This window comes from Pogoniulus pusillus, chromosome 8 (genome assembly GCF_015220805.1).
Source record: "Pogoniulus pusillus isolate bPogPus1 chromosome 8, bPogPus1.pri, whole genome shotgun sequence".
Lineage (NCBI taxonomy): Eukaryota > Metazoa > Chordata > Aves > Piciformes > Lybiidae > Pogoniulus > Pogoniulus pusillus.
This window is the reverse complement of record NC_087271.1, coordinates 28,607,027-28,619,542: the sequence shown is the minus strand read 5'-3', so window position 1 is coordinate 28,619,542 and position 12,516 is coordinate 28,607,027. Positions and strand designations below refer to the sequence as shown.

Here is a 12,516-nt window from a genome sequence, read left to right as displayed (position 1 = left end):
GTCCCTTTAGTCACATGGGAAAGGCCACATAAACTGTTTCAGAGAAGAGACTCCAGAGACGTTGTCCTTGACTTTACTAAATTAAGTGATCTGGTGTTGAAAACCAGACAGTATTTTTGTTCTGAAAATATATCCAGTGTCATGTGTATACTTTGTGAAAGGTGCATAAAATACATACTTCTTTAATACTTCTCTGAAAATACATATGCAGACAAGCTGTGTATAGTGGTTGCTGCTGCTGTGGGTACATCATCAGTCAGAGATATAATGGAGGCAGAACAAGAGAACAAATGTTTATAGGCTATAGAAAAGTATGCATATAGAGAAAGAAGGATTTCACTGTGTATCTTAGTACATGAGGCAGGCAAAAGGTATGAGAGGTTTGTAAATAACCAGTGCGTGTCCAAAATGAAGACAAAACATCAATAACAACAAAATAAACAGAAAAAAAAAAAACCTTCTTCCTCTTTGGAACAGAGTATCCCAAATTAGCCAAATGCACACAAGTTTATATTTCACTAGCTTGAACCATAAACACAGCACTATATATTGTTAAAAAGTACTATAACAATAGATTGCTTACATATATCTTAAAAACTCTCTCAAAAAAATTACTTTTAAAGTAATTGATTTTTCACTTTTCTGTAGATATATTTCACCACATCGCCTATTACAAGTCACAACCTACACAGTATATGTTTTTGTTACTCTCATTTGGTTCCAAATATGCTAATTACTAATACATATTAACATGAGTTGGTTTCAAAATACTCATTTTACATAGATGTTAACATAGATGTTAACATACATAAAACTAGGACAACTGATGACCACCAAACCACTTCCATTTGTATGAAATCTAATTTAGCAAGGCTGCAGCTATGAACTTTGGAGAAGACTCACATTTTTCTCAATAAAGACAATCAGATGTGAATCTTGGTATGCCTCTTAACTAGAACTTCAGGTGTATATGTATCTTTTGTGGAGGGGAAATTAATTAATGTGACATGATATTTTTCCAAATTAATATTGTTTATTAATTTTGCTATTCACAACTCTCACGACCACCAACCACTAATTTTAATAATATTTTGGTTCTTACACACTCATGGAAACATTCTATGGATAATATCTAGATCTAGTGATAACCAGCAAAATAGATAAACATTAATTGAACTGGAAGAGAAGATTCCCATGGTCAAATGCTGCTTGCAGTCAATATGCTGCTTGCTCAGTAGATGGGCTCAAGGAGCTCTTTCTGCTTATGGCCAAAGGCAATGGAGAATTACAAAGAGGCATTGAAGCATTTACAAATTATCATTACCTGACTTGTGGGGGCCAGCCATAGTCCAGACAGTGTCCAAGTGCTTTCAGGGGACTCTGTCTTGTTGGACATTGAGACATAACTCTTCCCAGCTATTTTCTGGGGAAAGAGGCAGACAATCTCTGACTTTGTTCTCCTGGCTCTTCTAAGCAGGACTTTCAGGTGTAGAGCCAGGATTTCATGCAATCTCAGCACGATGTCACACTGACCACACAGGCCAATCGCATGCAGGCATCCAGGGTCTGCTTCTGGTAACTCGCGGCAGTGGAGTTTACCTGGGAAACAATAAGGCAGTGTGCAACAGCAGCAGGCAATGGCAGAGCATGGCTGAGCACAGCAGAGAGCAGGGAAGCAAAGGCAGGTTGTTCACCTGCATATCTCCTTTTATCAATGTGGGCCGAGATTAATTGCCCTTTGGACACAAGAATAGCCAATCAGGATGGCAGTTAGCCAAACCATACCATGTTAGGCAAAGCCATAGGCTTGCTTTTCCCTAATCTGTGAAAAGCACAGGCCTTGCACAAGCTAAGTGTGTGTACCTTGCTTACCACAGGACCCTGGGCAACAGGCCAGACTTAGTGGCTACAAGTTCTTTTGTGTTGTTTTGTGTCCTTTTCCCATGCTTGCCTCTCTGGTGGAGCAGAAAAACATGCCTAGGCAAGGCAGGACATGTATAAGCCTATTTTGGGCCTATCAGGCCTACCACAACAATATCTAAGAAAGCAGATATCTATAAATCAAAGGATACTCTAGATGGGGCTGACATCCCTTTCCTTGGTCCACACAAGGTGGGACTGTAATTATATTTGAGTGTTATGCTCTTAAAATATTTACTTTTCAGATGATCTTATTTATTACTCCTGCAAACTACCAGTTACTTCCTTTTGAAATACAATTTCCTGTTTTATATATTCTCCCTCCCTTCTCTTCTAGAAACTCAGTAAGGATCAGTTTCAGTGGGGCACACATATCTTAGGTACTTGAATCATTGACTATGCAGCACGGGTATTATAACAAATCACTGCTGTGAGAACAGATCACAATGCCATAGATATCCTCAGAAATGGAAGCAACAGAGTGAGATTATGTAAAGGAATAGAGGAATCCAACCTTTTTACAAGACCTGTACAATTCACTGTGTGCTACCTCAAGTGATGGTTATATTCTCATTCCCCATAGAACCTTTCTATCAAATAATCAGTCATTACCATGGAGACAGTAATTCTATTCACTTTCTTATACTGTGTCTAGAGGCCTGTAATTATCAATAAGGATTATCTGTCTGAAGATTAAATATATAAAATATCATTATTTTGAAAATTATCTTTACCAGAAAGCATATTAAAGCTTTATCTCCTATTCTCTGTATCAGCTTCCCAAAGTTTATGTCTGAGACTGGAATCATGGGGGAGAAATTCTTGTTCATGTAGTAAAAAAGAACAAAATAGATATGATTTAAAAAAAATCAGTTATTAATTGCTTTGAAAAAAACAAATAATCCACTGATCCTGCTTTAGAAGAATTTGTTGCACCGTAACTCAGTACTTGTTGCTGCATGATCAAAGTGCAGGCATGCAATCTGGAGATTGACTGCTTTGAATGCACTTCAGATCAGGCTGTTAGTTTGTCTCCAGTATGACTACTCTCTGCACTAGCAAAGGGAGAGTGTAAGGTGGACGTTATCTGACATTTATCACTTTCTGTGTTGACAGAAAATTGCCAGTCAGGGATCTCATTTCACTGTGTTTTCTGCCTCTGATATTCTAGTAGATTTTAGAAAGACAGATAAACTGAACACATCTGACTTGGGTTTACATGCATTCCTGTCTTTTTTTTCCCACCATCATATTTATAAAACATTCTGCAATTCTGAATGGGAAAATGCTATAGAAGTATGAAGTAGAATACTATGTTTTGCTGAGGTGGGATTTGTGAGCTTGTGCACTTACAGTCCTCATGTCAGCAGTTCATTTCTTCTCTGTGAAGAAAACGTTCTAAGAACTTGTGTTTGACATTCAGTATACATTTCTTCACTGGTCAATGAAGAATCTCTCTTAGTTCCCTAATTTAGCCTTTCTTTCTAAAAGTCTAGATTAATAGAGTATCTCTGGTGTACTTCTAAAGGAGATAAAGAAGGATCTATCTCCAGGGTATCCTAATGTTCGTCTGAAAATATAACTGACTTTTGTTTTCGTCTATTTTTATATGTCAAAAACATTATCTGCAGTGAGTTTTTAATTCAAACACGAAATATAATTTACAGCATCAATAAATTAATAATAATAATAAAATATCTAAATACACTATCAGTTAGAGAGACATGAATTTGACAGAAGGATCACTCAGCAGATAAGGACTTAGCTGTAGGGTTGCAGTCAACAGTTTGATATCCATGTGGAGACTAGAGACAAATGTCATTCCGCAAGGATCAGTACTGAAATGTGTTAAATAGCACCAATTCATCAACAACATGTACAATGTGATTGTCTGCATCCTCAGCAGGTTTGCTGAAGATACCAAGCTGAGTAGTGCAGTTGACATGCTGAAGAGAAGAGATCTTGAGAATCAGGTCCATGCAAACCTCAGGAAATTCAACAAGGCAAAGTGCAAGGTTCTGCTCATGGGTCAGGGCAACATCAAGCACAAATAGATGCTAGACAATGAGCGGATTGAGAGCAGTCCTGAGAAGAAAGACTTGGGAATATTAGTGGATTAAAAAAGATAATACGAAGACAGAACTCTGCACTCATCAGCCAGAAAGCCCATTGCATCCTGGGCTTCACCAAAAGAAATGTGGTTAGCAGGTCAAAGATGATGATTTACATCTCAACTCTACTCTCATGACATCCCATCTGGAGTATTGCATTGACCTTTCAGGCCTCCAATCTAAGGACACAAACCTTTTTTAGTAAATCCAGAGAGGGGTGATGATCAGAAGGCTGCAACACTTCTCTTATGAGGTCACACTGAGAGAGTTGCAGTTTTTCAGCCTGGAGGAGACTCAGGGAGACCCTATAGGTGCCTTACAGCAATTAAAAGAGAAAGGAAAGATGAGGAGTGACTCTTTATTGAGGAGCATAATGATAGAACAAGAGGTAATGGTTTCAAGATGAAAGAGGGTACATTTAGATTTAGAAATAAGGAAGAAATTTCTTAATCTGGGGGTGTCAAGACACTGAAACTTGTTGCTAAGATAAGTGGGCCCCATCCCAGGATAGAATCACAGAATCAATGAAGTTGGAAGAGGCACCCAAGATCATTCAGTCCAACCTATCAGCCAGCCCTGTCCAATCAACTAGACCATGGCACTAAGTCCTTCACCCAGGCGTTTTTTGAACACCTCCAGGGACAGCAACTCCATCACTCTGGAAATATTCAAGGCCAGATTGAATGAGGCTTTGAGCAACTTGGTCTATTAGAAACTGCTCTGTGCCCATGGCAGTGGGGTTGGAATCAAATGACCTTTAAGGTTCCTTCCAACCTAAACCATTCTATCATTCTGTGATAAGAGCTACTCTAGTTTGAGGATTAACCTAGATCTACTGAAGTAGAAGCCACTAGAAGCCACTGCAAGCATTAGTTCAGAGATATTTCTGAAGACTCTATAATTTTCAAAGATTTAGGGGTTGTATAGTTTGGTTGCTATGTTTATTTGTTTTTCATGGAGTTTGGTTTTTTTGGTTATTTTAGAGGTTGGTTGATTTGGTTAGGGGTTCTTTGTTTAGATTTTTTGTAGTTGCTTGGGGTTTTTTTGCTTTGTTTTGTTTGCTTGTTTGGGTTTTCTAATAATAAATTAGCATTTTACAGATCTAATCCTCATAAAATAACCTCAGATTGTTCTGCTGTAGTTTATTTCCAAGAGTTTCTACCATGGTATACAAGAAGGACACATTTGCATTACCACAAACAGGCATGAAGTCAAAGTATGGTATCTGAGATGGAATACAAGATTACATTCTTAAAATGTCAGCAAAGTAGATTTATACTGTGGTATTTAGTGGTGTCATGATAATATTGGCACTTCATTTTAGTTAATAGTTATAATAATAGTGCACTTCATTGTTCTCCCTATGACTTTAATCTCCAGAATGAGACACCACAGGTAGAGCTGGAAATTGTGAACAGTGCTGCCCCAAGCAACACTATTAATTTTGAGCATACGAAGTAGGCCTAAAAGGCTCCCCCCAACACTAGCTCTTCTTTTTTTTTAATTTAAAAATTATAACTGTCCATTAATTACAGGCTATAGGGGTTACATAAACATGAAATATTGAGTGGAGTCACAGATAGTGAATGCTCGAAGAGGTTTCTGCAAGTCAGAGGAGTAGCTGGCCATCTCAAGGACACTCATTTCCTGAAGGGTATGAGTGCCAGCATAGCCTGATGTTATTTTCCTCAGAATACTTGATGCATAAAAATTCTCATGCTAGTTTTCACAAAACAATAGATAAATATAGATAAAACTGTGCTGTTTTCATCTGAGCAAATGTCCCAAATACTTGGAGTTATCAATTACTGTAACAATACTATCCCTGCCAGTTCAAGAAGGGCAGAGAGCTGCTTGGGAGAGTCCAGAGAGGAGCCACAAAAATGATTAAGGAAGTTGAACATCTTCCTTATGAGGAGAGACTGAGGGAGGTGGGGCTTTTTAGACTGAAGAGGAGATGACTAGGGGGGTGATCTCATTTATGTTTATATATATGTAAGAAGCGAGTGCCAGGAGGATGGAACCAGCCTCTTCTTGGTGATACCCAGTAACAGGACAAGGGGCAATGGGTGGAAGCTGAGGCATAGGAAGTTCCATGTGAACCCGAGGAAGAATTTTTTTCACTGTGAGGGTGACAGAGCACTGGAACCAGCTGCCCAGGGAGGTTGTGGAGTCTCTCTCTCTGGAGATATTCAAGAACTGTCTGGATGCCTTCCAGTGTGGTCTGCTCCAGGTGATCCTTCTCTGGCAGGGAGGCTGGACCAGATGATCTCTTGAGGTCCCTTCCAGCTGCTAACATTTTATGATTCTTGATACTATGTGATGCAACAATACAATTTCATATGCCAAGAAGTAGAACGAAGCAGTGATCACAAAAAACCCAAGCAGACTAGGGTTTTTGGAGAGAAGAAAGTACTTTGAAAGTCAAAAGTCAGCACAACTTATGGTCACATAGCATTTTTTTCACTTAGATAATATAAAACGGAGACTAATTTCTAACAATCAGCTATGGCTTTCTAAGAAGTAGGACCTATAATGCAATAACTTTATTTGACATAAAATGAAATGCTAGAGCTGATTATACATGTGTAAAAAATTTTACTACTAGAAGTACCTCAGCCTATATTACCTTTGGATGCTACTTTTTCAAATCTTCCTGGTGCTCCAGATTTCAGGCTCATCTGATGCTTTTCAGAACAAGAAGAAAGTTAAAACCTTTTCAAATTCTATATTCACAAAGGGTTTACTGTATTACTGTAATTTCAGTGCGCAAGATCAAAATGCAGATCTTTATAGACTTTCTTTGCCTTTTCTTCATCTGCAGGCATTTCAGTTCTGTAGACTGAATTGCTACAGAGAGCATTTCAGTCTACAGAACTGAAAAGGCTAAGAAAGTTGGGTCTTCTTAGCCTGGAGAAGTGGATCTCACTAATGCTTATAAACATCTAAAGGGCGAGTGTCAGGAAGATGGAGCCAGAGACAAAGGGCAATGGACACACATTGTAACAAGGGTGGTTCCAAGTTAACATAATGAGAAAATTCTTCACTTTGAGGGTGAGAGAACACTAGAACACATTGCCCAGAGAGGTTGTGTAGTCTCTGTCTCTGGAAACCTCCAAAACCCACCTGAAGGTGTCCTTGAGTGACAGGAGGGTTGGACTAGATGATCTTTAGAGGTCTCTTCCAACCCTTAGCATTCCATGATTCCATGAAGTTCTCTAAGTAAAAATAAAATCTAAGAATTTTATGCATAAGGCACAAAATGCTTGGAAAGCAAACTTTATGCTTGTTTGGCTGCCATTAGCTAAACTCAAGCATGCTTACTCTTTCAAAACATACTGGTCAAACATAATCACTAAAATCCTGATGTTGGGAAGACCTTCTGTGCCACAATTACAGTAAAAGCAAACAAACAACAAAAAATACTGTGCACCCACACACACCACTCACCCCTATTGCCCCCAGAAAACATAAGCATTTATTCAGCTGTCTTAGCTATTGGAACATCTGCAAACATAATCCAGTAAGATTCCTAAACTGCAGGTATTACTGGGAAAAGGAAAAGGAAAAGGAAAAGAAAAGAAAAGAAAAGAAAGGAAAAGAAAGGAAAAGAAAGGAAAGGAAAAGAAAAGAAAAGAAAAGAAAAGAAAAGAAAAGAAAAGAAAAGAAAAGAAAAGAAAAGAAAAGAAAAGAAAAGAAAAGAAAAGAAAAGAAAAGAAAAGAAAAGAAAAGAAAAGAAAAGAAAAGAAAAGAAAAGAAAGGAAAAGAAAGGAAAATAAAAAAGAGAAGAGAAGAGAAGAGAAGAGAAGAGAAGAGAAGAGAAGAGAAGAGAAGAGAAGAGAAAAGAGAAGAGAAGAGAAGAGAAGAGAAGAGAAGAGAAGAGAAGAGAAGAGAAGAGAAGAGAAGAGAAGAGAAGAGAAGAGAAGAGAAGAGAAGAGAAGAGAAGAGAAGAGAAGAGAAGAGAAGAGAAGAAGCCCTTCACTCTAATACCTTAATAGATGTTAGAATAGATAGCTTCTGTGGACTGAGTTCATAAGGCCCCCTGCTTCAGTCTGACAAAGGGATTTAAGTCCGGTTTGTCACCCTCCTGAGAGCCTTCTGTAACCATTAGGCTATAGCACAGTCCGAGGTAAATCTTTCACTCCCTCCAGCTGACACTATTCCATTTGGTATAAATAATTAAATGAAGAAGGATGTGAATATGGCTTTCCCACAAGACTGCCCTAACTACCAGGCTATAGAGTCAATTGCTTTCCCCTTATTTTTTCCACCAGCTTAATTAATATTTAATTGTTTACACAAAGTGAAACAGTTTTAATAGGAGAGAAATTCTCAGTGACAGAATTCCCAGTAAGCCAATACTTAGCACCAAGTTTCAAATTAGGGAATCAAACCTTCCTTGGCAGACTTGAAAAATGAAGCACTATCCCTAAATACTCATTCTGTTTTTTCTGAGAAACCAACACTGTGGTTTAGGCACCACAGTGCAGGAGGCAACCATCAGTTGTAATTCTAGATGGAAGAAAGGGAGTTGTAAGCTCATGGCTGAGCATCCTGTATATTTTTAACACTTCCTTTCACTTACCTTTCCTGGTTTGCCATTCATCTCTTTCCCTTCTGCACAACTTAAGGCACCTAACACAACACATGCTCATAGAGCATGTAGACACTGAAGCCAGAGCATACAACTCTGTGAGGTGGGGTGACGCTTGTGAGGCACAGAAACAAGTCAGCTAAATACATGTGTGATTTATAAATCAGTCTTCAATATATTCACACTGAAAAGTCCTTTGAATTTTCATTCCTCAAAGTGTTCCTCAAATTAGGTTTGAATTCTGGGGCAAAGGGCAGTACCAGCAGGGGGAAAGCTGTTTTATGGGATACTTTACAATTCAGATTGACTGTTCTGTGGGACGCTTTAGTAGAGCTGCTACTGTCAGCTGTTCAGGAGTGGATGTTTTTGAGATGTGGAAAACAAACCCCTGCAAGCTTGCAAACACTTTGTTGTTTGCCCCTTAGGCACACCTGGCAGAGAGACTGCTGCTGCTGACACAAACTCTCAGGTCTGATCTCACTGCTCCCAGGATGAAATAGTTAGGTAAATCTGATGTGAGGGATCAGGAGTCAGCTTGAAGCACAAGGAGAAATTGGCTTTTTCTGTGAAATATTTCTATGGAGTGAGACCAGAAAAAGTAATAGCACAGGGGCTGGATGTGATTTTTTTTTCCAGTGGGGACCAGTGAACTGTCTTCCACTTCACACTATTTCATCCCTTATTTTCCTCTTCAACAAGGTCTGTAAATATGTCAACTAATCTCAGAAAGTAGCGCACAGAAGATTCATTCAAAATAGTCAAAAGGTCCACCTAAGTAATTTGTGTTACAATTATTCTCATGCTTCATTTTCTTCGAACTGTTTCCTAAATCCTGGTTTGAATGTTCCCATTTTGCTCTCTCTCTCTTTTTTTTTCCTAAGCCAAAACACTCAGGTGTTTAAAATACAAGAAAAAAGCACATGTATCATTTACACAATTTGGGAGGACTACTTTGAAGAGACTTATAAGGTAGTGAGTGCTGGAAAAAAGAAAGAAACCAGGACACATATCGTAAGACTTAACAGATGCTTTTGTCTTTATTTCATGTCTGGTAATGAATTAGTTCATAGACACACATGCTCTGTGGTGAGTGATAATCCAGTTATTTTAGGAAGCCTTATCTTCAGCCAGCCACAGGATCTTAGTTCAGCTTCACACAATCTTCCTTGAATTGTCATATATTTTTGACCCTGCAAAAAAAACCCCAAACTCACATCTCTCACACACAAGAGCTAAACATAAAAGAGAATATTCTTTCCAGATAAAGCATTCTTGCTCAATTCATTCAAGCTTTCTCTACTGAAAGAGCCCAATCTACTTTTCACCTAATTCCACCAGACTCTATGCAATAAAATGCTATTATCTTCTCTCAAGAGCTTCTGCTAAACTCAGATCTCTCTAGCCTTGTCCAATAAATCATTATCCATTTCCAATGTTTTGAGGCCATATCCCCAAAATTGGCCTCAATCTATTCTGTAATTTTACCTACAAATGTCAATCAGAACTACCTTGCTCAAATTTTTGACTGTCATGAACAAGATAGTCAAGAATCATTTTAAATTAAGCTGTATATGAGTAATTTGCTGACAGCTCCTTCATTTTGTACAACCTTCCACTTGATTAAAAACCATCCTATTCATTCCATTTTCAAAGAAGCTTGCTAGCAAACTAGGGAGCAAGAGGCCCAAATTTTCTTCTTTAGCAAATGCTCAATGTCTCAGTGCATTTTGTTTCTTTTGTCTAAAACCTCATTCTTAAGAACTGGGCCTCCAGTGAAGCAGAAAGATGCATCACTTGACATGTCCGTTGACCCAAAAACTGGAGGAAGATGCCTGCATCTCTTGCAGATTTCCCAGATTTTGCTGTGGATATTCTGCACAAGCCTGTTTTACCTCAGTTACTTTGTTTTCTCTACAAAACAGAGGGCATTAGGAAGAACATATCAAATTCTATAAGCCATATTTCCTGCATCTTTTTCTTAAATTCCACTTTATTTTTTGTCTCCCTTTTTTAACTGTGAGATGACAGAACTCAGAAGTGCCCCCTGCACATTTTCATCACATCCCTTTGCTTCTGGCACAACATCACAAGGCAGTATATCTAAAATATAGCCAGTACTAAGTGAGCTGCTTATAATGCTTTCAGATAGAGCTTTTCTGTTCTTTTGCAGGCTCCACTTCTCTGCAGGAATGTTCGAGTGGTACCTCAACTCCTTTGTTAACCGACTTAACCTTCAGGAAAAAGATCTGCCTTGCTCTTCCAAGCAGTAATAGTCTACTGAACAATACTTTCTACATTTACCTCAATGGTATGCAATGCTTCAACAATCACAGGTAAGGCTAATTATACAGCCTGTGCTGTATAGTCTATGCTTACATAACCACAGACTAATTTTTCCTACATAGCCTATAAGACCTTTCCTGATAGGTTGTATAGATACAGAAATAATTGCATAGAATTGCAGAAATATTGGATGGAAGTATTTGTTAAATTTAAGAAACTTCATCAAATTTAGAAAAATTAAAGCATTTAACTCTACAGTTCCTGAATAAAAATTACATTTTTAAAGGAAAAAAAAATGGAATGACACAGAGTTAGCAACAGAAAAAAAACCAACCAAACCACAAAAGAAAACAAAACTCCCAAAAAACAACCAGCCAAAAAATTGGCAATCCACCACCAACATTGAGGAAACAAGAAATAATTCACTTCACAATGTTTCTTCCCTCTCACATTTTCCTGCATCTTCCTCTTCTCACCTCAGCCCTCACATAAATCTCTTGCCTTTCAGCACTCTACACACACACACACACACACACAATACCTTCCTTCAGGGCAGTACACAATTCCCTTACCTGTTTTGACAAGAAATGCACACGGAGTCACACGCCAGAGGCCATCGTTACACGAAAGTCACAGGTCAATAAAGATCACTTACATTTCCTATGAGCTTTTTCATCCTCTTTTTTCCCTTCGGGAGCCAGGGCCTCAGAAAGGAAAGAAAGAAATGTCAAGAGCCCCTTTGTCGAGTGTTTAAAAAAAAAAATCCCAAAACTCACTATTGGATGCTCCCTTCAACCTCTTGTTACCTTGCCTTAAGGAAAGTGTCCTTTTTCTCTTGGCCTCCCTCACCTCAAAAGGGTTCTTCATCCCTTCAAGAAGTTGGCCACTGACTTATCTCTCTCCCTTGATGATGTACAAGAAAGTAGAAGGGATTAGTTGGTATTCTTTTAAAACTGTCTTTTACAAGGAAGCCAATAAAATGATCCACATTGTATCACAGTTCAACATATCTGACATCTGTTCTGTAATAAAATTCCCTTCATACATATGCTTCTTCAAGCTCATACATATGCTCCCCACAAGCATCCCCCAGCTGCTCTTCTGAGACATTTTGGTAACATATCTATGGTAGAGGTATTTAAGTAAGTATTCTACATTTTCTCTTTAGTCTAGTAGGTATTTTGAGGAACTCCACTTGGTAAACATCATGGTATGAACTGTGCTTGCTTGACTATCGCCAGAATTTGCTCATTTTCTCTAGGAGTGAATCTCAGCAACTGCGTTCATTGTTTCATTTCAGACTTGGTTTCCTCAAATCTGAAAGAAATTGTTTTGTGATTTCTCAAGGCTCCTAGAAAAGGAATCTCTGCTTAACACATTGAGTATATGATTCACAGAATCTTTAATAGAACACTAAGAACTGAAATGAGTAAAAAATGACAGTTTCATCAAACCTTTCACTATGAGGACCATACATACTGGGTCCCAGATATCAGGAATGCAAGTAACCAGAAAATGAGGGCAGCACACTATGCATCCTAATATTCATAGTATGAACACAAAAGGTGCATTCGCATTGTCACATTGAACTGGACTAGCAGTGAATTT

General features: G+C 38.3%; 1 long non-coding RNA gene across 2 annotated transcripts; it reads right to left on the bottom strand.

Annotated features, from left to right (window-relative positions):
• Window positions 1-9,713: 9,713 nt before the first annotated feature.
• Window positions 9,714-11,806, bottom strand: LOC135177889 (uncharacterized). Of its 2 annotated transcripts, none has more exons than XR_010303223.1 (3): window positions 11,758-11,806; window positions 11,481-11,612; window positions 9,714-9,815 (listed from the first exon to the last, which is right to left on the bottom strand). It is a non-coding gene; the product is annotated as an uncharacterized LOC135177889 (long non-coding RNA). The 2 variants fall into 2 exon arrangements; XR_010303222.1 differs by having other exon boundaries at window positions 11,715-11,801.
• Window positions 11,807-12,516: the final 710 nt, after the last annotated feature.